Source organism: Giraffa tippelskirchi, chromosome 4 (assembly GCF_054371585.1).
Source record: "Giraffa tippelskirchi isolate mGirTip1 chromosome 4, T2T-mGirTip1v1.2.pri, whole genome shotgun sequence".
In the NCBI taxonomy this organism is placed as follows: Eukaryota; Metazoa; Chordata; class Mammalia; order Artiodactyla; family Giraffidae; genus Giraffa; species Giraffa tippelskirchi.
Window position 1 is genome coordinate 124925881 of NC_137278.1, and position 22357 is coordinate 124948237.

A 22357-nucleotide genomic window follows, 5' to 3' on the forward strand; every position below is an offset into this window, starting at 1 on the left:
TATACAGGCATATAAATTGGTCAAAACTTAGCAAAATGTACGTTTGAGTGGTTACACTCTATCATATGTAAAATAGATCTCGATAGGGTTGATTTTCTTTTTTTTAAATCAGTGCAACTTAATTATTAAATGTATGGACTCTGGTATGTACAGACATGGGTTTGAACTCTAGTTCTACTATTGGTGATTGGGCTACTCTAGGAAAGTCAATAAAATGGGAAGGGAGGGTGGCCATTCTGAGGATCAAATAATCCAGTTTAGCAGATTGCTAAACACAAAGGCAAGAAGACCTGTCATTCAAATTTTATTCCTTGACCCAGTGGGAGAACTAGATCAAGGAATGAACATTTCCTGAGGGTATCCTATTATTAGACATGTGCAAGGCCCTTTATAGACATTGTCTCACTGATTCTAAGGAAAACTCTTAAGATATGGTTATTAGAAATGTAGACATTGTCCAGGAAATAGTATCGGTGAAGGTCCTCCACAGAATGGACAGGGAGCCAAGGTCCTTGTAGTGGTGAGAGAAAGTCGCCTTAGATCCATCTCATTGATCTGAGAGCAAACTGGAGAGTCCCCACATGGGATTTTCCAAAAAGCAGCACTTAAACACAGGTAACCTGAGAGATAATTCTAGATGTCATATGACTGGACATTAGTTACCAAGCTCTGATTGCAGTCATTGATAAGGTTACTGTCTTAGTCCTTTCAGGCTGTTATTACAAAATATGATGGACTAGTTAACTTATAAGCGACAGAAATTTATTTCTAACAACCTTTCTGGAGGCTGGAGGCTGGAGGCTGAGATCAAGGTGCCAGCATGGTCAAGTGAGAGCCTTCTTCTGAGTTGCAGGGTTCTCACTGAATCCTCACATGGTGGCAAGGGACACGAGAGCTCTCAGACATTAATCTCAATCATGATAGCACCACCCTCATGACCTTATCACTTCCCAAAAGCTGCACCTCATAATACCAACCCATTTGGCTTTAGGATTTCAACCTATGAATTTGTGGGGGGACACAAACAGTCAGACCCTAGTAGTTACCTTCCACTTATGTTAATGATAGTGGTTTTCCATTATGGTGATGAATTACATTTCTTTTAGAAATAAGTTTATTTAAGCTTTTTAAAATGAGTATTAAAACTATGAAGAAATTGATAGTATGAGCACTACTTGGCTGTATCAAAATTGTGGAGAGGATTTGAAATGACTGAAGCTTGAGAAAGGCTGGGCCAGCCCAAGCAGAGAATTGCTAAGGTCCCAAGATGCCAGGAAGGTGGTCTAGGGATGAAGAAGGCATTCAGGCTGGGGCTTTAACAACCTTAGACAGCCTGCTGTTGTTCAGTCACTCAGTCGTGTCCAACTCTTTGTAACCCCATGGACTGCAGCATGGCAGGCTTCCTTGTCCTTCACCATCTCCCAGAGCTTGCTCAAACACATGTCCATTGAGTCTGTGATGCCATCCAACCATCTCATCCACTGTTGTCCCCTTCTCCTCCTGCCTTCAATCTTTCCCAGCACCAGGGTCTTTTCCAATGAGTTGGCTCTTCAAGTCAGGTGGCCAAAGTTTTGGAGCTTCAGCTTCAGCATTAGTCCTTCCAATGAATATTCAGGACTGATTTCCCTTGGGACTGACTGGTTTGATCTCCTTGCAGTCCAAGGGACTGTCAAGAGTCTTCTCTAACACCACAGTTCAAAAGCTTCGATTCTTCGACACTCAGTCTTCTTTATGGTCCAACTCTCACATCCATACATGATTAGTAGAAAAACCATAGCTTTCACTATACAGACCTTTGTCAGCAAAGTAATGTCTTTGCTTTTTAATACCTTGTCTAGATTTGTCATAGCTTTTCTTCCAAAGAGCAAGTATCTTTTAATTTCATGGCTGCAGTCACCATCTGCAGTGATTTTGGAGCCCAAGAAAATAAAATCTCTCACTGTTTCCATTATTTCCCCATCTATTTGCCATGAAGTGATGGGACCACATGCCACAATCTTCGTTTTTTGAACGTTGAGTTTTAAGACAGTTTTTTCACTCTCCCCTTTCACCTTCATTAAGAGGCTCTTTAGTTCCTTCTCACTTTCTGCCATAAAAGTGGTGTCATCTGTATGTCTGAGATTATTGAAATTTCTCCTGGCATTCTTGATTCCAGCCTGTGCTTCTCCAGCCTGGCATTTTGCATGATGTACTCTGCATACCAGTTAAATAAGCAGTGTGACAATATACAGCCTTGATGTACTCCTTTCCCAATTTGGAACCAGTCCGTTTTTCTATGCCTGGTTCTAACTGTTGTTTCTTGATCTGCACACAGATTTCACAGGAGGAAGGTATGGTGGTCTGGTATTCCCATCTCTTTAAGAATTTTCCAGTTTGTTGTGATCCACACAGTCAAAGGCTTTAGCATAGTCAATGAAGCAGAAGTAGATGTTTTTCTGGAACTCTCTTGCTTTTTCTATAATCCAATGGATGTTGGAAATTTGATTTCTGATTCCTCTGCCTTTTCTAAATCCAGGTTGAACATCTGCAAGTTCTCAGTTCACATACTGTTGAAGCCTAGCTTGGAGAATTTTTAGCATTACTTTGCTAGGTTGTGAAATGAGTTTTTTGTATGGATGTGAGAGTTGGACGGTGAAGAAAGCTGAGCGCCGCAGAATTGATGCTTTTGAACTGTGGTGTTGGAGAAGACTCTTGAGAGTTTCTTGGACTGCAAGGAGATCCAATCAATCCATCCTAAAAGAGATCAATCCTGGGTGTTCATTGGAAGGTCTGATGTTGAAGCTGAAGCTCCAATACTTTGGCCACCTCACGCGAAGGGTTGACTCATTGGAAAAGACCCTAATGCTGGGTAGGATTGGGGGCGGGAGGAGAAGGGGACGACAGAGGATGAGATGGTTGGATGGCATCACCGACTCGATGAATATGGGTTTGGGTAGACTCCGGGAGTTGGTGATGGACAGAGAGGCCTGGCGTGCTGCAATTCATGGGGTCGCAGAGAGTCGGACACGACTGAGCGACTGAACTGAACTGAACTGAAATGAGTTTAATTGTGTGGTAGTTTGAACATTCTTTGGCATTGCTCTTCTTTGGGACTGGAATGAAAACTGATGTTTTCCAGTCCTATGGCCACTGTTGAGTTTTCCAAATTTGCTGGCATACTGAGTGCAGCACTTTAACAGCATCATCTTTTAGGATTTGAAATAATTCAGTTGGAATTCCATCACTTCCACTAGCTTTGTTCATAGTGATGCTTCCTAAGGCCCACTTGACTTCGCATTCCAGGATGTCTGGCTTTCAGTGAGTGATCACACCATCATGGTTATCTGGGTCATTAAGATCATTTTTGTATAGTTCTTCTGTATATTCTTACCACTTCTTCTTAGACAGCCTGGGAAGAGAGTTTTTATGCTCGTGTCACTATTCCCATAGGTGGCTTCAAGACACCTAGGGTCAAAACTCAGGCCCTGGAGAAGGAATCAAGATGGGGAAGAGAGAGGAACACAGGGAGAGGGGAGTGGGAGGCGATAGGGAAGGAGTTGGAACTAATGATAATCCAGAGTCTCTCAATGCCACTCAGGGCTCCAGCGCTATTGTCTTTCCACTTCAGCTAGGACAGCTTTGGGGGAAAAGCCAAAACAGCTCAAAGCTTTTCTTAGAATCTCCATTCTCTCTATAAACTAGGAAGAGTCCAGCTGTAAAGTGATTATTTTCAGAAATAAAAGAATTAAAATAATGAAACTTCTTGTACTTTCGACTTCGCTCTGTCACTGTCACAGGTGGCTTTTGAGGATGAGGCAAGAGACAATAGAGTAATTGTTCCTAGAAAAGACAGTGACACCCTGCAAATTGAAATTCGCTGCCTCTTACATCCAGCATTGTGTTTCCCAAGCAAAATCTTTGCAAAGCAGCTGGATGGCATACGTGATATATTCTTCCTATAAGCCAGGACTGGTCTGATTTTTTTTTCCTAGTCTCATATCCAAACTAATCCTTAGGAGATTTTAAAAATGCTTATGGAATTTATTCTATGCCTTGTTCATTCCTGTTTCTCTCTGTGGTCCCAGCATGCTCCATCTTAAGATTTGGTCAAATTAACTTCTAAATAAAGTCTCTAAATTCTATTCCAATACCCTTACCACCATCACCCCCCAAACATACACTGTCTGTGCCCGGGTTCTCTAGAGATAGTTCCTATGCTCAGCTATGGAGGGAGGAGGAGGGAGAGAGTTAGATGCCTCTTTAGACTTGTAAATCAGCCTGAAGGATGGAAGGGCAGGAGTAGGGATAAGAAAATAAGTGGCCAGAATTCAGTGCAATACAACGGTGGGACCCTAGAGAAAGAAGAAACAAACTACATCCTATGGGTGGAATCTTTAGGGGATAAAGAAAAAGATTATAAACTTGGGGCCTATAGGTACTTCTAGAAAATTCTTGGTTCAAAACAAGACACTGAATGAAGGCTTGCTGATTGGATCAAACATATGAACACTATGTTCATAAACATATGAACTAGCCTAAGCTAAAGTGTGCCTAAGCTAAGCAGCCTCAAGGAAAGAGAAGATAGGGAGTTGGCCATCCAGAAGCTTATTCTTATTCTTTCCAGTTTCAATCAAATATGGGTCGAAGGTTAGAGGTTACATCAGGGATCTTAGCCCCATGGTCCAGACCTGTGTATTAGATCAATATCAGACATGGCATCTCTCCTCCTGTCTTTCACAATAAAGACCAAATAAGTTTTAGGGCTTTCTGAGATTAAAGAAGCTAAAACTCACTAACAGAAAGAGAAGTAAGAACATGATATGCAATAGCTTCCATAAGAACGGGTAAAAGTACCCTGGTTATTCATTCATCTGGTTACCGTTGTGGACGACACTCATTGTTTCAGGAAGCATCTGTTGAGAGTCTACTATCCACCTCCCAGTTAATACAGGCCAGCTGCCTGGTCCTGAATTGTAGTGTGGCAGACAGGGAGAACTGGGTGAAGAGCTGGGAAGCATGAATCTGAACCCTGGCACTGACATTCAGTAACTCTGGGGAAGGGCATTCCAGGCAGAGAATAATATGTGAGCCATCCCAGAGAGACAAGAAACAGCATATAAGTTCAAGAAACAGTAAGCAGCATGATGTTCAGTAAAGAGAGGTAGAGAGGCAAGATTTTAGGCTAATATGTAGCAAGTACTCAATACATATTGTTGAATAAATGAATGAGCAGTAGGCAGGAACAGATCACAAAGGACCTTAAATTCATTCCATGCTAAGGAACTTGGATTTTTTCCGTGCTTGTAAGCAACGGAGAGTCATCAATGAGAAAGGACCTTACTCAGACTTAGGTTATAGTTATTAATAGATGCTGTGCTATATGGAAAATTAATTTAGGGAGACAATAAATGACACACACACACAAACAGTTAAAGAGTCTATGGTCCTAGGGAGGAGAAGAGAGCAACTTGGAGAAATCAGAGTTTAAACAGACAGCACTTGGCTAGTAATTAGATAAGGAGTCTAAGCAGAAGAAAAACTGAGTCATGGACTTTTTGGGTGACAAAGTACTTGACCAATTTATATAGAAAGTGCATGAAGAACAAATGTAGAATGGAAACTGGTAAGTTTGGCTTTGGACACATTGAGTGAAACACCCAGGGGGAAATAAACGATAGCTAACATTTACCGAAAGCTTCCTGTGGGCCATGATTATTCTAAGCCCCCTATACACATGTACTCATTTAATCTTCACAACAGCCCCTGTGAGGTCTGTATAATGATTAGGGCCATTTTTTAGAGAACAAAAATAAAGCATAGAGAATTTAAATAAGTTCCCAAAGTTCCCAAACTGGTAAGTGTCAGAGTCATACTCAAACCCAGACCATCAAGCTCTAAACCCCTCTCTCTCAATCTCTGTGCAAATATGTAGACATGTATTTGCCATACAGTGAAGGATTCCTCCCCCATCTCTTCTTGTAGAAACAGAACTCAAAAAATAGTCAAATGAAAGTGATGATTTTACACACAAAATGCAAGAATTTCTACCATGGGATCGTGAATGTCATTATTGTTGGTGATTTAATACAGTTAAATTTCAATCTGCATTTTAATACACAACCAGTCTCCAAAACAAGGAAGCCATAATGATATTTTTATATTCATTTGTCAAGCCATGGTTTTTTATATTATTTATTGAGAGTAAATTAAACAGCATAAGTTCATCTGCTAAGTAGTGAAAAGTTAAACTGTTCCCTATATGTATTATAGCACTATTACAGGACATATTAAAATACATTTCATTTTATATAATCTTTAGTAATATACCACTCATATTGATTTTTTTTAAAAAAATTACTTCTTTGCTTTCTAGTTACTTTGCAAAAATAATACAATTATTTTTTAATTCCTAAGAGGTTTTGTGAAATTATATATTATTGTGAAATGGGTTTAACTTTAAATAGGTCAGAAACTACTGCTTGGCATCAAGATATTTCTGCCATTTAGACATGTTTCATAACCAAGAAACCTCCATGAACAACTATAATAAGAAAAAGTCTGAGAATTTTTCCATTCCGGTGTTTGTGGTAGAGTATTCAAATTTGACTGGTATACTTTACTGTGTGACTAACCACAATAGGGACACAGCTCAGGACTTTGTGGATGTGTTCGACTGATGAACCACTGTGTTGGAGCTCAATGCCATTTTCATTTGATTTTAATCCTTCACAGGTCAAGACACAGCAGCCCTCTTTGAAAAGTCAGGTTTAATAGAACGCACATGTGACACATTCTCAGAAATGGAGGAAACAATTTTACTTCCTCTCCTGGTTACCAAAGACTCTAGAACTTACTGTAACTTCAACAGCAGCCAAAAGGAAAGTTTTTCTCTTGACCCTTGGCTGATCCTTTCTTTCACTTCCATGAATTTTCTCTCTTTCTGGCTATGGCTTAGGTTTCATTCTCCTTGAGATTCAGCCTTCAATAGAAAACTGAATTCAGGCAGGGTAATAGAATGATTATAAAGCTCACTCATGACTGTTAAGCACTTGAAGTATGGCTACAGTGACTGAGAAACTCAGTTTTTAATTGCATTTGATCTTAATTTATTTAAATACTAACTTTAATATTTATACAAAATTTAGTTATTGATGAATTTCTGAGTATGCGTGTTTCTGTTTTATTTATTTATTTATTTGGCAGCATCAGGTCTTAGTTGAGGCATGTGGGATCTTGTTCCCTGACCAAGGATTAAACCAGGCCCCCTTCATTGGGAGTATAGAGTCTTAACCACTGGATCACCAGAGAAGTCCCCTGAGTATGTCTGGAACAACTTGGATATATGAATCTACTTTTTCCAACTATAAATTTTCTGAAATCTAAATGTATATCAGATATCTTCAATGTAAATTTGGTCTCCAAGCTGATGTCTGTAAGTGCTACATATACACTGAATTTTTAAGACAATACAAAAAAAGAAAGTAAAATGTCTCATTAATAATCAATTGTATGTTGAAAGCATAATATTTTGGCTATAGTGGGTTGAAATGTATATATTATTAAAAATAATTTTACATGTTTCTTTTCACTTTTTCAGTGTAGCTACTAGAGCATCTTAAATTATATATATGGCTCTCATTGTTTCTATTAGTGCTGGTCTACAGCAAGCAAAGATGTCAGACAGAATTAGCTCCCTCCATTTGCTGGATGTATGACCTTAAGTAAGATACTTGACCTCATTAAGCCTCTGCTTACTCATCTGAAAACTGGAAGAAATATTACTATCTTCTGAATAGGCCGGTAGTGGATTTTATATGAGACCATGAGCAAAAAGCTTATCACAGTGCCTGGCTTATAGTAAAATATCCTGTAAATATTCACTTTTATTATTGTTGTCATTGTCATTACTCTCTGACTATCATCCAAATATTTAACAAGAGTGCTGTGCTGTGCTAAGTCACTTCAGTTGTATCCAACCCTTTGCAACCCCAAAGACTGTAGCCCTCCAGGCTCCTCTGTCCATGGGATTCTCTAGGCAAGAATACTGGAGTGGGTTGCCATTTCCTCCTGCAGGGGGTCTTCCCAACCCAGGGACTGAACCTGAGTCTCTTATGTCTCCTGCATTGGCAGGAAGGTTGTTTACCACTAGCAAAACAAAAGAGTACATCAAAATAAATATTGGTCACCTGTGGCTTAATTTTTATCTCATGACAAGATAATCTCATTTTCAATATACAAATGGGACCTGAAGTCAGATACAGGAGCTTTTCCTCGTATTTGTGAATTTATTTTCATTAAAAAAATCACATCTGCAGTTGATGAAATGCTTTTATTTTAAAACAATGAAACTACTTGAAACCCAGACTTTCCTGGAAAATCCAGGGCATGAGGTTTACTCCTAAAAAATACTGCTGCACAGTGTCTCAAAGAACTCAAAATCAGCAATCTTCATTCAGATTCAATTTTGATGGCTATTTATATCCACTTTTGGAGGGACGGGATTAAAAAGGCTAAATACTCTGACTATACATTAAGGACTTTGGCTTCCAAAAAAGTGGAGAATTACTTTTCCCTATTCCTACTCATAAGTACAACTAAAAACCCTAGCTCTTATAAATAAATCAAACATAAGACTCTGAAAGGTAGAAAGAAGAAGGCAAACCACTAGGGGTGATGGGACCCAAGAAACAACATCATGGTAAATTCTCTGGCTTTCCTTATTATCTTATATATCCCAGACTTAGAGCTGGACACACAGGATGCCAGTGGGTACAAAGAAAATTTCTAAACAACAACAATAACACAAAAATAGACAAACAAGTCCTGCTGTCTCTATCCAAAGGACCAAGAAAGGAGAAGTCTAGAAAGAAAGAAAACTTTTAAACAATAACCACTCTGCTCCAACCAATACTACAGAAAAAGCTTTGAATGTATCCATTCATGCTGGCAAAGATAAAGCAGGGAGTCTGGACTTCCACCTGTGGTAATGGGGCACCTCTTCCCCCTACTAGGATGGTATTGGAGGAGGCCTAGTGGAGATGCAAGACTTTCATCACTGTCAAGCAGTAACAAGCCCACTCCAACCGCTGTGGCATCAGTAGAAGTCACATGGAGAGCTGGAATTCCCACCCACATCCAGCATTAATGAAGAACCCCTCTTGTCCTTAAGTGTCAGTGGAAGGTGAATGGGAAACCTCTACTTCTACCTTCACCAGGCATTAATAAAGAGATGACCCCTTTCCTCCAATCAAAATGGTGTTATAGTATGTCACCTAAATCAGAAGGTTTAAATAAGATTCAGAATATCATAACATAATACTCAAAATGTCTAGGTTTTAGTCAAAAATCATTTATCACAGTAAGATCCAGGAAAATCTAAATTTGAATTTAAAAAGACAATCAACAGATGCCAATACCAAAATGACAGATAATAGACTTAATCTGACAAATATTTTTAAACAGGCATCATTTTAAAAATGCTTCAGTGAGCAATTATGAATGTATTTGAAATAAATGAAAAAAATAGAAAGCTTCATTAAAGAAATAGAAATTTTAAGGAAGAATGAAATGGAAATATTAAACTGAAAAATACAATAAGTGAAACTAAAAACTCAGTGAATGGGCTCAACAACAGAATAGAGGGGCCAAAGGAAAGAAATAGTGAACTTGAAAATAGGATAACAGAAACTACTCAATCTGAAAAACAGAAAGAAAATACACTGCAGGAAAAAAAAAAAAATGAATGGAGCTACAGAGACCTGTGGACTATTAAAAAAAAATCTAACATTCATGTCATTGGAGTCTCACAAGAAAAAAAAGGGGTGGAACTGAGAAAGAATTAAAAAAATAATGGCTGAATTTCTCAAATTTGGCAATAGACATAAACCTACAGATTCCAGAAACTCAGTGAATCCAACAGGATAAACCCAAAGAAATCTATGCCAAGATACATCAGAGTTGAATTTCTGAAAGACAAAAAGAAAAAGAAATCTTGAAAAATGAGAGAAAAAGCACCACCTTACCCATAGTGGGTAAAGAATTCTAATGACAGTAGATTTCTTATCAGAAATCATGGAGGTTAAAAGGAAGTGGTCCAATGTTTTTCAAATACTGAAGTGAATTAACTATCAAGCCAGAATTCTGGACCCAGTGAAAATATCCTTCAGAAATAAAAAATTTAGCCATTCTCAAACTTTATTTTCTTGGGCTCCAAAATCACTGCAGATGGTGACTGCAGCCATGACATTAAAAGACACTTGCTCCTTGGGGAAAAATAAAAAGACTTTGACAAACCTAGACAGCATATTAAAAAGCAGAGACATTACTCTGCTGACAAAGGTCTGCATAGTCAAAGCTATGGTTTATCTAGTAGTCATGTATGGATGTGAGAGTTGGACCATACAGAAGGCTGATCACCAAAGAATTGATACTTTTGAACTGTGGAGTTGGACAAGGCTCTTGAGAGTCCCTTGGGCTGCAAGGAGATCAAACCAGTCAATCCTAAAGGAGATCAGTCCTGAATATTCACTGGATGGACTGATGTTGAGGCTGAAGCTCCAATACTTTGGCCACCTGATGTGAAAAGCTGACTCACTAGAAAAGACCCTGATGCTGGGAAAGATTGAAGGCAGGAAGAGAAGGGGATGACAGAGGACGAGATGGTTGGATGGCATCACCAACTCAATGAACACTAGTTTGAGCAAGCTCTGGGAGATAGTGAAGAACAGGAAAGCCTGGCATGCTGCAGTCCATGGGGTCTGAAAGAGTCAGACACAACTGAATGACTGAACAACAAAACAAAATGAAGGAAAGCTAAGAGAATTTGTCACCATCAGATATACTTTAAAAGAATAGTTAAAGGAAGTTCTCACATTATTTTCAATCACCCATGGAACATAAACAACAATAGACCATGTTCTGGGCCATAAAATCAACCTCAAAATTTTTTAAAGAAATCAGATTATGCAGAGTGTGTTTTCTAACCACAATTCAATCAACCTAGAGACCAACAACAGAAAGATAACAGGAATATCTCTAAACACTTGGAAACTAAACAACACATTTCTAAATACTTCAGGGTAATAAGAAAGTCTCAAAGGAAAAAAAAATTTTTTTAACTGGCAAGATTAACATACTTACTTTCCAGAGTGAAATGTCCAAAGTAAGGCAGGTATAGACAGCTATGATGATGATCAATCATGGTGTGATATCATGACCAAAACCAATAAGCCTCTAGAAATCCTTCAACATCTGTAAAAATCTACATTGCAAAGTCCTTCTTTTATTTTTTAAAACACTGAAAATCAAGAATCTTTTCTGTAGAAGTCTACATAAATGTATTTTATAAAAGAATTATTAATATCAATTTCCTTTGTTATTTTTTCTTTTTTTTAATTTTAAATTAATTTATTTTAATTGGAGGCTAGTTACTTTACAATATTGTGGTGGTTTTTGCCATACATTGACGTGAATTAGCCACAGGTGTACATATGTCCCCCCATCCTGAACCCACCTTCCCCTTCCCTCCCCAACCCATCCCTCTTCATTGTCCCAGAGCACCAACTTTGAGTGCCCTGCTTCATGCATCGAACTTGCACTGGTCACCTATTTTCAGTTCAGTTCAGTCACTCAGTCATATATAACTCTTTGCGACCCCATGGACTGCAGCACACCAGGCCTCCTTATCCATCACCAACTCCTGGAGCTTACTCAAACTCATGTGCATTGAGTCATGCCATTCAACCATCTCATCCTCTGTCATCCCCTTCTCCTCCTGCCCTCAATATTTCCCAGCATCAGGATCTTTTCCAATGAGTCAGTTCTTCTCATCAGGTGGCCAAAGTATTGGAGCTTCAGCTTCAGCATCAGACCTTTCAATGAATATTCAGGACTGATCTCCATTAGGATGGACTGCTTGGATCTCCCTGAAGTCCAAAGGATTCTCAAGAGTCTTCTCCAACACCACTGTTCAAAAGCATCAATTCTTCAGCACTCAGCTTTCTTTATTGTCCAAATCTCACATCCATATATGACTACTGGAAAAATCATAGCTTTGACTAGATGGACCTTTGTTGGCAAAGTAATGTCTCTCTGCTTTTTAATATGCTGTCTAGGCTGGTCATAGCTTTTCTTCCAAGGAGCAAGTGTCTTTTAATTTCATCATTGCAGTCATCATCTGCAGTGATTTTGGAGCCCAAGAAAATAAAGTCTCTCACTGTTTCCATTGTTTCCCCATCTATTTGCCATGAATTGATGGGCCAGATGCCATGATCTTAGTTTTCTGAATGTTGAGTTTTAAGCCAACTTTTTCACTCTCCTCTTTGACTTTCATCAAGAGGCTCTTTAGTTTTTCTTCGCTTTCTGCCATAAGGGTGGTGTCATCTGCATATCTGAGGTTATTGATATTTCTCCTGGCAATCTTGATCCCAGCTTGTGCTTCATCCAGCCCGGCATTTCACATGATGTACTCTGCATATAAGTTACATAAGCAGTGTGACAATATACAGCCTTGACGTACTCCTTTCCCGATTTGGAAACAGTCTGTTGTTCCATGTCCAGTTCTAACTGTTGCTTCCTGACCTGCATACAGGTTTCATAGGAGGCAAGTAAGGTGGTCTGGTATTCCCATCTCTTTAAGGATTTTCCACAGTTTATTGTGATCCACACAGTCAAAGGCTTTGGCACAGTCAATAAAGCAGAAGCAGATGTTTTTTCTGGAACTCTCTTGCTTTTTTGATGATCCATCAGATGTTGGCAATTTGATCTCTGATTACTCTGCCTTTTCTAAATTCAGCTTGAACATCTGGAAGTTTGCAGTTCACATACTGTTGAAGCCTGGCTTGGAGGATTTTGAGCATTATTTCGCTAGCGTGTGAGATGAGTGCAATTGTGTGGTAGTTTGAACATTCTTTGGCATTGCCTTTCTTTGCAATGTGGGAGACCCGGGTTCAATTCCTGGGTCGGGAAGATCGCCTGGAGAAGAAAAAGGAAACCCACTCCAGTACTCTTGCCTGGAAAATCCCATGGACAGAGGAGCCTGGTAGGCTACAGTCCACGGGGTCGCAAAGAGTCGGACACGACTGAGCGACTTCACTTTCACTTTCACTTTCACTTTTCTTTGGGTTTGGAATGAAAATTGACTTTTTCCAGTACTGTGGCCACTGCTGAGTTTTCCAAATTTGCTGGCATATTTGCTGGTCACCTATTTTACATATGGTAATATACATGCTTCAATGTTATTCTCTCAAATCATCCATCCTCACCTTCTCCCACATAGTCCAAAAGTCTGTTCTTTACATCTGTGTCTTTTTTGCTATCTTGCATATAGGGCCGTCATTACCATCTTTCTAAATTCCATATATATGCATTAATTTACTGTATTGGTGTTTCTCTTTCTGACTTACTTCACTCTGTATAATAGGCTCCAGTTTGATCTACCTCATTAGAACTGACTCCAATGCATTCTTTTTGATAGCTGAGTAATATTCCATTGTGTATACATACCACAACTTCCTTATCCATTCATCTGCCAATGGACATCTAGGTTGGTTCCATGTCCTAGCTATTGTAAACAGTGTTGCAATGAACACTGGGGTACATGTGTCTCTTTCAATTCTGGTTTCTTCTATGTGTATGCCCAGCAGTGGGATTGCTGGGTCATATGGCAGTTCTATCTATTTCCAGTTTTTTAAGGAATCTCCACACTGTTTGCCATAGTGGCTGTACTAGTTTGCATTCCCACCAACAGTGTAAGAGGGTTCCCTTTTCTCTACACCCTCTCCAGCATTTATTGTCTGTAGACTTTTTTTTTTTTTGGTCTGTAGACTTTTTGATGGAAGCCATTCTGACCAGTGAGATGATACCTCATTGTGATTTTGATTTGCATTTCTCTGCTAATGAATGATGTTGAGCATCTTTTCATGTGTTTGTTAGCCATCTGTATGTCTTCTTTGGAGAAATGTCTGTTTAGTTCTTTGGCCCACTTTTTTATTGTGTTGTTTATTTTTCTGATATTGAGTTGCATAAGCTGCTTGTATATTTTGGAGATTAACTCTTTGTCAGTTTTCTCATTTGCTATTATTTTCTCCCATTCTGAAGGCTGCCTTTTCAGCTTGCTTATAGTTTCCTTCACCATGCAAAAGCCTTGAAGTTTAACTAGGTCCATTTTTTAATTTTTGTTTTTATTTCCATTACTCTGGGAGGTGGGTCATGGAGGATCTTGCTGTGATTTATTTCAGAGAGTGTTCTGCCTATGTTTTCCTCTAGGAGTTTATAGTTTCTGGTCTTACATTTAGATCTTTAATCCATTTTGAGTTTATTTTTGTTTATGGTGTTAGAAAGTGTTCTAGTTTCATTCTTTTACAGGTGATTGACCAGTTTTCCCAGCACCACTTGTTAAAGAGATTGTCTTTTCTCTGTTGTATATTTTTGCCTCCTTTGTCAAAGACAAGGTATTCATAGGTGCATGGATTTATCTCTGGACTTTCTATTTTGTTCCATTGACCTATATTTCTGTCTTTGTGCCTGTACCATACTGTCTTGATGACTGTAGCTTTGTAGTATAGTCTGAAGTCAGGCAGATTGATTCCTCCACTTTCAAGGAAAATTAAAAAAAAAAATTGAACTGAATGAAAATAAAAACACAACATACCATACAGCTAATTCAGTGTCTAGGGGAGATTCTGTAGCACTAACATTAGGAAAAAGGAAAAGTCTCAGATCAACGATATAAACTCTCACCTCAAGAAATTAATAAAAGTAAAAGCAAAATAAACACAAAGAAAGCAGAAAGAAGAAAATAATTTTAAGAGAACAGAAATCAATGGCATTGAAAATAGAAAATAGAAAAAAAAAATCACTGGAACAAAAACCTGATTCTCTTAAAAGATCAGCTGACAAACCTCTAGCAAGACCAACAAAAAAAGACACAGTTACAAATATCAGGAATAAAACAGGATTTTTACTTGGACATTACTACAATTACTGTAGACACTATACAGATGTCAAAAGGTTAATAAGGGAATATTACAACCACCTCTACACACATAAATTTGACGAACTAAGCAAAACAGATCAATTCTACAAAAAATACAAACTTCCACAACTTATTCAATATGAAATCAATAATTTGAGTAGCACTGTAACTACTGATAAAATTGAATTCATAATTTTAATTTTCTTGCCCAAATAGTTTCACTGGAGAACTCAACCTAACAATTAGAAAAGAATTAACACCAATTCTATACAATCTCTCAAAAAACAGAAGAGGAGAGAATATATAGGTTATTTACTAGCTTAACTTGGCCTCTTGGCTCCCCACAGCTGTCTTGTTTCAGCTCTGGGACATACCAGGGAAGAATGAACCCACACTGAGTCCCCTGCCCAGGACACCTCAATCAAGCCCACTCCCCACTCAGCTCTCAGTTTATTCAGCACACGTTACTGCTTCAAAGCAGCCCAAAGTAGAGGAGGGCTCTGTCTTATGAACTTATAGCCCCTGGTATATTTTTTCTGTGGCACTTACTGCATTTTAATTCATCATTTACAATAATGTCTAAGGTCTGCCTCTCCCTCTAGTCTAGTCTAGAAAACTGTAAACTATATGAGGGTAGGAAATCAGACTTCTTTATTCTCTCTCTCTGTCTTTGGCTTGGAGCCCAGTACCTGAGATCCAGACACCATTAGATCAATAGTGAGAGAAGATACACTCAGGGTGCTGCAGAGAAACAGAACCTATAAGGTGTGTGTGAGTGTGTGTGTGTGTGTGTGTACATGTAGAGAAAGAGAGAATCACTATAAGGAACTGGCCAGGCAATTCCCATGATCTATACGTTAAATTGGCAAACTGAGACCAGAAGCTGATGGTATAGTTCCAGTACAAGCCTGAAGACCAGAAGGCTCAAGACCCGTGAAGAGCTGATGTTTTAGTTCAAGTCTGAAGGCATAAAAAATCCAGTGTCCCAGCACTAAGGTGGGCAGGCAAGAGAAATTTTCTCTTACCAAGAGGAGGGCCAGACTTTTTGTACTAATTACACCTTCAACTGACTGGATGAGGCCCACCTAGGCTACAAAGGACAAACTGTTTTACTCAATCTACCAATTTAAAAGTTAATCTCATCCAGAAACACTCTCACAGAAACCCCAGAATAATATTTGACCAACTATCTGGGATCTCACTGGCCCAATCAGGCTGACACATAAAATTAACCATCATATTAACAATAAATGAATATAGAAAAAAACATTTGCTTGTATAATCTATTAAATATAATAGCCTATGGTCAGAGTTTACTTTTATCTTTTGGCTGAAAAGCATACAGCAGCAAATTCATCAATGAATTAATAGTCATTAAGTTTTCACCTTGAATGATAATAGTATCATTAACTAAGTATTTTTCTTTGTGTCTATAATCTCTGATCCTTCCAACTCTGGCAGGTTCAAAGGTGTTGTGTAACATGTCCAAGACCACATAGTCAGGTAACAGCAAAGCCATGACAGAAACGCAAATTTTTCTTCAGATCTCAAGTTTTTACCAACTAGAATGCTTCCCATTAAGAAAGCAAAGCCAATAGAGTTACCCAAAATTGTAGCTCAGCCACTTTTTGAGCAAGTTATTTAACCTCTTCAAGCGCCAGTTTCCACCATTTGTTAGAAAAGTGTACAAGTATGTCTGTTATAGGATTACTGGAGAAATTAATGGAGCTAAGACTGTGGAGAGTGTAGTCCTGGGCACAGTTGTTTGGTGTGTTTCCTGTTCAGTCACGTCCAACCCCATGGACTGTGACCTCTGCCCATGGAATTCTCCAGGCAGGAATACTGGAGTGAACTACGATTCCCTTCTCCAGGGGATCTTCCCAATCCAAGGATGGAACCCAAGTCTCCCATATTGCAGGCAGATTCTTTACCACTGAGCCACTAGAGAAGCCCCCTGGGCACAGTCTACTGTGCTGTTAAATGTTAACTTATAACACCAGTTGCTCAAATTTCATTGTCTCAACTGGCATCTGCTCTTTCGGGCTTTCAGACCCTGGTTAAATTCTCCTTGAGGACTGGCTGAGCATCAGGGACAGGACAGCTCACAAGTGTTCACAATTAAGCTCACCTGCCACAACCTTTTCATGCCACGGTGTCTTTCCTTCCATCTTTGCTGGCCCCCAACACACGCCACACAGAGACACACATATTCACTTTCCACCCCTCATTTAAAGAGCCCCATCTGTTCCAGGAGTCCCTGGGGCCAGGCCAAGGTCATTATCAGAGACTGGCACAAAATTATCCTCCTTTTTCCTTCCTTCTCCACTGAGCAGAACCTTTCAACCCAAGCAAATCAGTTCATGCAAATAGATGTCTGCAGGTTACCGGGCCCACCAGCTCACCATACCTGCCCAAAGCATTTGAATCCAGGCTAATGCCCAACACAGACATAACAGAATTACAGGCACAAAAATAGAATTTGTCATCAATTTCCATTCCACCTAAGTGTTTCTCTGGACCAGGTTCTTATTTCGAATGTCAAGATCTGCCTGTTCTATAATTTAAAATTTTTATTTTATTAAATTCTGTTTCATTCTTTTCATGATACTTATCTTTAAACACTAATTTGGTCAAACAATAAAAATACTAATAAAAATGTTCTAATTATTCAAATTCCACCATTCTAATTTTTTTTTTACTTTTAGCAAAACATTTCTTCCAAACCTTATCAGTATGTATAAATCATTTAAATATGTATAAAAATATATACACATATACACATATATGTGAATGTACACATTTACATATATATGCATATATATTATTATGTTATATTATAAAACATATATGTATTATGTGTGCATATGTTTTATAATATAATGATGAAATAGATACAAATGCCCATTACTTTTCAGTACTTACATTGAATTTTCACTAATTCCCCATCCCACTCATTTTCAAAAACAGCAATGTTTCTGATAAATTTACAGTCATCAAGCTCAACCTACCAAGATATTTAAGCTAAAGACATTTTTATCCTATTTCCCCTGTACCTTACTCATTGGTTCTCCCTGTTGGTAAAACAAGCTACTCAATATAGGAAAATTGTGTTTATTCTAAATTTGAGAAAAACAAATTGTGGAAACGTACCTACTCTTCCCTTTTGGGGAAAAATCCCAAGTTGGCTTCTTCTTGCTATATATTCTGCTCTCCATACATGGCAGGGCAGGTGTCAGGGACTGTCTTTCCAACCACGGTGACAGATTTGTAGTGGTTATCTACACTCTCTCATCCATTCCAAGGACAGGTCAAGAGAGCACTTTTGATAGGACTGGCCAGGTTAGAGTATGGGTTGAGACAAGGAAAGAATGGAAAAAAACCCACAAATACAGAGTGGCCTTTGGCCTTTTTCACCCAGACCCCTGGCCTCAGACTTTCCCCTCCACCTCCACCACATGGCCATGCTCTGTGGTCGACAATCAGTTTAAACCTGATGACCAAAATTTCAGGGTTAACCAAGAGAGCTCTCGCACTGCTATTTTGTTCCAAAGGAGTTCAAAACATTTTCAATTCTTTTGTATACTGCATGCACAGAAAAATTTCTAAATGAAGTCTCTGAAAAGCAATACCTACTAATTTTTAGAATGAAAATATAAATTTATCCCTTAACAATAAACTACATGAGAGAGAAAACAACAGTCCTGTTGAAGGGAAACGTTTTTGCTGCAGTGTGGGTTCCCTGGGAAACCGATTCAGAGATGGAGAACTGCCTGCTGGTGGCTCATTAGGAAATGATCTTGGCATCGACACCTGTGTGGAAACAAAAGCTGCAGACTGAGGCAGAGAGAGAAGCTGAGCTGCAGTGCAGTCACACCAGAGGTTTCTGTTAATTTCACAGGGAACTCTGGAGCTGGGATCACCCTGCAGAGATGTCCCCAAATAGAGAATGGGACTGGACCTTCCTACCCCCACATCAGCCCATCCTTGAATTTTGGCTGCTCCCAGGAAAGGAGCATGACCTTAAACAAGGTGCTTCTCTTCAGGAGGGTTTGGAGACCAGAAGGACACAGGTGCAAGCTGTCAGTCAATCACAACTGCCAGCTGCAGTCCTGAAGTGGGGTGTCTGAGCAGTGCACCGCAGTGCCTACTACAAGTGTAAATCACATACTCATTCAACTCTGACTGGGAAAATGTCACTGTAGACCCAGCAGGTGGGTCTACACTTTCTAAAGAAAGACCACTTCCTAAAGAAAGATTGTGCTCTTAAGAAGAAAGAAAAAAATTGATGCACCACAGAATTTTTACCCAAAGGTAAGCCTTCATGTCACTGCCAAGACAATGCAGCATCCTATACTCAGTACAAGACTGATCCCAGTTTCTTGGCAACAAGTGTACAGCAACGCAGCAGTAAATCTCATGCCGGTTACCCACTCTTCTCTCTGCCTATGCCCAGCATGGACAGTACCTTCCCAAACACCAAATGAAGCAAAGGGAAATGCATTTCATGAAAGCAAGCCTAGTAGATTTACTCCATGTGACTTCGGCATATTGGTTTTCTCATGAATGCTAAGAAACAGAATGGACAGAGAAAGGAAATTTTTACGTGGAAATCTTTATGAGAGGCAATGTTCTATCAGTGGGGATGTCCTTGGAGCAGAGCTCAAAGGTCAAATTGTTATTTTGATTGTGTAGTCATTGTGGTTTGCATATGCTGGAACCCCCCTGTAAGGTTTATTTATTGGAAGAAAAGAAAGGAATCATTACAACCTGAAAGAACTTCTGCTTCTCCTATTGAATGTTAAAAAAAAAAAAAAAAAGCCTTCTGCCCCATGGCAGTGTGATCATTTAAAATAAAGTTTTTAAAAAACATACAGTATGAGCTTAGAGGGTGGGGGTTTCAGAGGAAATGCTTGTTTCTTTGAAGCAGTTTTCAAATGTTGACAGATAAAATGTCAACCCTGGAATAGTGACCTCAGAGAAAGCCCTGTGAAAACAAGTTTTGTGTGTACTTCTGTCTGATGTGACATCTGTGCTCACACCCTAGACAAGGTGGCTAGATGGACAAACCCGTTTTAGATGTTCTCTCAAATCCCTTGGCTTCACCCCCGCCCCCAGGTTTACTGAACCCCTGTAGAATCTGGCCACACTTCTATGTCTAAATATTCGGGGGAGGGGGGATTTTTTTTAATTTAATGCAGGTGAAACTCAAAAGGTAGGGGAAGTAAACCCACTTAGCAAATAAGCAAGGCATCAAGGTCTTGCACACCTTTGTCCCTTAAATACAAGTGCAATGTTCTTGCCCTCTGGTCTGGGCTGAAAATGGCCAGGCTCTCCTGGCCCTTCCAGCTAACTTCTTCCAGAGGCTCTACCTAATCCCTTGCACATGGCCCCGGGTGTCTGCCTTCCTGAGGTAAATGCATTCTGTGACTGAGTTGTTTGTAAAAAACTTAATACTTTTCTGCTGACTTTCACTCTGATTCCAGTGTTTTTGTTTTGTTTTGTTTTTTATCATCACTTGTCATCTATCTCTTGTGACAAGTGTGTCACTTACAAAGTGAAGAATTCTTTTAAAGAGAGCAAACATCCCACCTATTTTGCTTTCATCAACAGAGGCATCTAAAAATGGCTTTCCCCTTGAGGGTATCAAGCTCTCAAACCTGCACTCACCTCCTTGCCCGCAGCTTCCAGGCTCAACTATGCAGAGCTCACTCTGCTCAGGGCTCCACCTTGCCTATAGGCTGTCTTAGTTGTCTAGGGCTGCCATAACAAATACCACAGACTGGGTGGCTTTATCTACAGAAATGTACTATCTCACAATTCTGGAGTCTAGACATTCCAAGTCAAGGTATGGGCAGAACTGGTTTCTTCTGAAGCCTCTCTGGTTTATAGATAGCTGCGTTCCCAAATGTCTTCACATGGTCTTCCTTCTCTACCTGTCTATAGCCAAAGTTCATCTTCTTACAAGGACACTAGTCATATTGAATTAGGACCCAGTCACATGACCTCAGAGTAGGGGGCTTCCCAGGTGGCTCAGTGGCAAAGAATCCACCTGCAATGCAGGAGACGCAGGTTCAATCTCTGGTTCGGAAAGATTCCCTGGAGGAGGAAATGGCAACCCACTCCAGTATTCTTGCCTGAGAAATCCCATGGACAGAAAGCTTGGTGGGCTACCATCCTTGACGTCACAAAGAATCAGACACAAGTGAGCACACACGCATGCATGTGACCTCATTTTACCTTAATTACCTCTTTAAATATAGTCACATCCTGAGGTCCTGAGGTTAGGACTTCAACATATGAATTCTAGTGGGACACAATTCAGCCCATAACAATGGCTAAACTTCAAATGTATCTGAATACCCTTCTACATAAGAAGGTGGCGGGGGCAGGGATGGAGATCATTTTACTATTTCTAAATATCTTCCAAAGTTAAACAGTTTCTTGTGGGTAATTCATCTCTGCCCTTCTCCGGATGACCTTAACACAGTACTTCCCACACATGAAGATGCAACAGTATCACCTGGAATGCTGGCTGGCTGGAGATCACATACTCCACCCCCAGAGTTTCTGGTTTTACAAGGTCTGTGGTGGGACCTGAAATTTTACATTTTTAACAGGGTGTGCTGTGGGCCACACATGGAGGAGTGTGTGGGGCTTCAGGGCATCATAGGTGGTATCATCTTACCTCTCCTGTCTCCATATAGACTCGCTGAACTTTGGTGGTGTTGTTCCTTGTGCACCTCCCAGCACTCGGGTAGTCCAGTGAGGGGGTGCACTGTTGTCCTTATTTAAGAGAGGAGGGAGGTCTGGCTCAGAGTGGAGACGGGCTTGCTCAAGGTTGCACGTCAGCTGGCGGCAGAGGCCCCTGTTGGTCTTGCTCTCTCCACTAGTTCACAACTATCAGGATCAGGAAATAGAATGAAGGACAATAGGTTTTTTCCAATCTGTAAAAATACCGCTACTAAGAATGATAATAGCTATTCTCTGCTGAGTGTTCATTATTTCCCAGGCATGGTTGTAGGTGTTTCGCTTGTATCATTTAATTCACTCAACCATGTGAAACAGGTACGATTATGCCCATTTCACAGATGCAGAGGTTAAGAAATGTACCCAAGGTCATACAACCAATAAGCAATGGACCCTGGACACAAACCTGGATGATTCTGATGCTAAAGCTCACGTTCTTGGACATTACTCTTGAAGAAGGGGAGTCAGCAGCCTTCTCTAAACTTCTATCACCCTGTAGTTCTCAGTAACCTGGCTTAAAACCTGGGCTTTGTGATGAGAATTGGGGCGAGCAGAGGAAAGAAAGCTGATGGCAGAGAAAGGCAGCTGGATCTCGCAGGTAGATGACCAGTGGGAACCTAGGAACACAGAGGACCTGTAAGCTTACTTATTACACAC

At 39.7% G+C, this 22357-nt stretch overlaps 1 long non-coding RNA gene across 1 annotated transcript in view; it reads right to left on the reverse strand.

The window, feature by feature from the left end:
• The window catches only part of LOC145546144 (uncharacterized), a 216245-nt gene that overhangs the window by 130870 nt on the left and 63018 nt on the right, over nt 1–22357 (reverse strand). The window contains exon 4 of the long non-coding RNA XR_014082557.1: nt 21639–21850. This is a non-coding gene — a long non-coding RNA (uncharacterized LOC145546144). The remainder of the gene's footprint in view (nt 1–21638; nt 21851–22357) is intronic.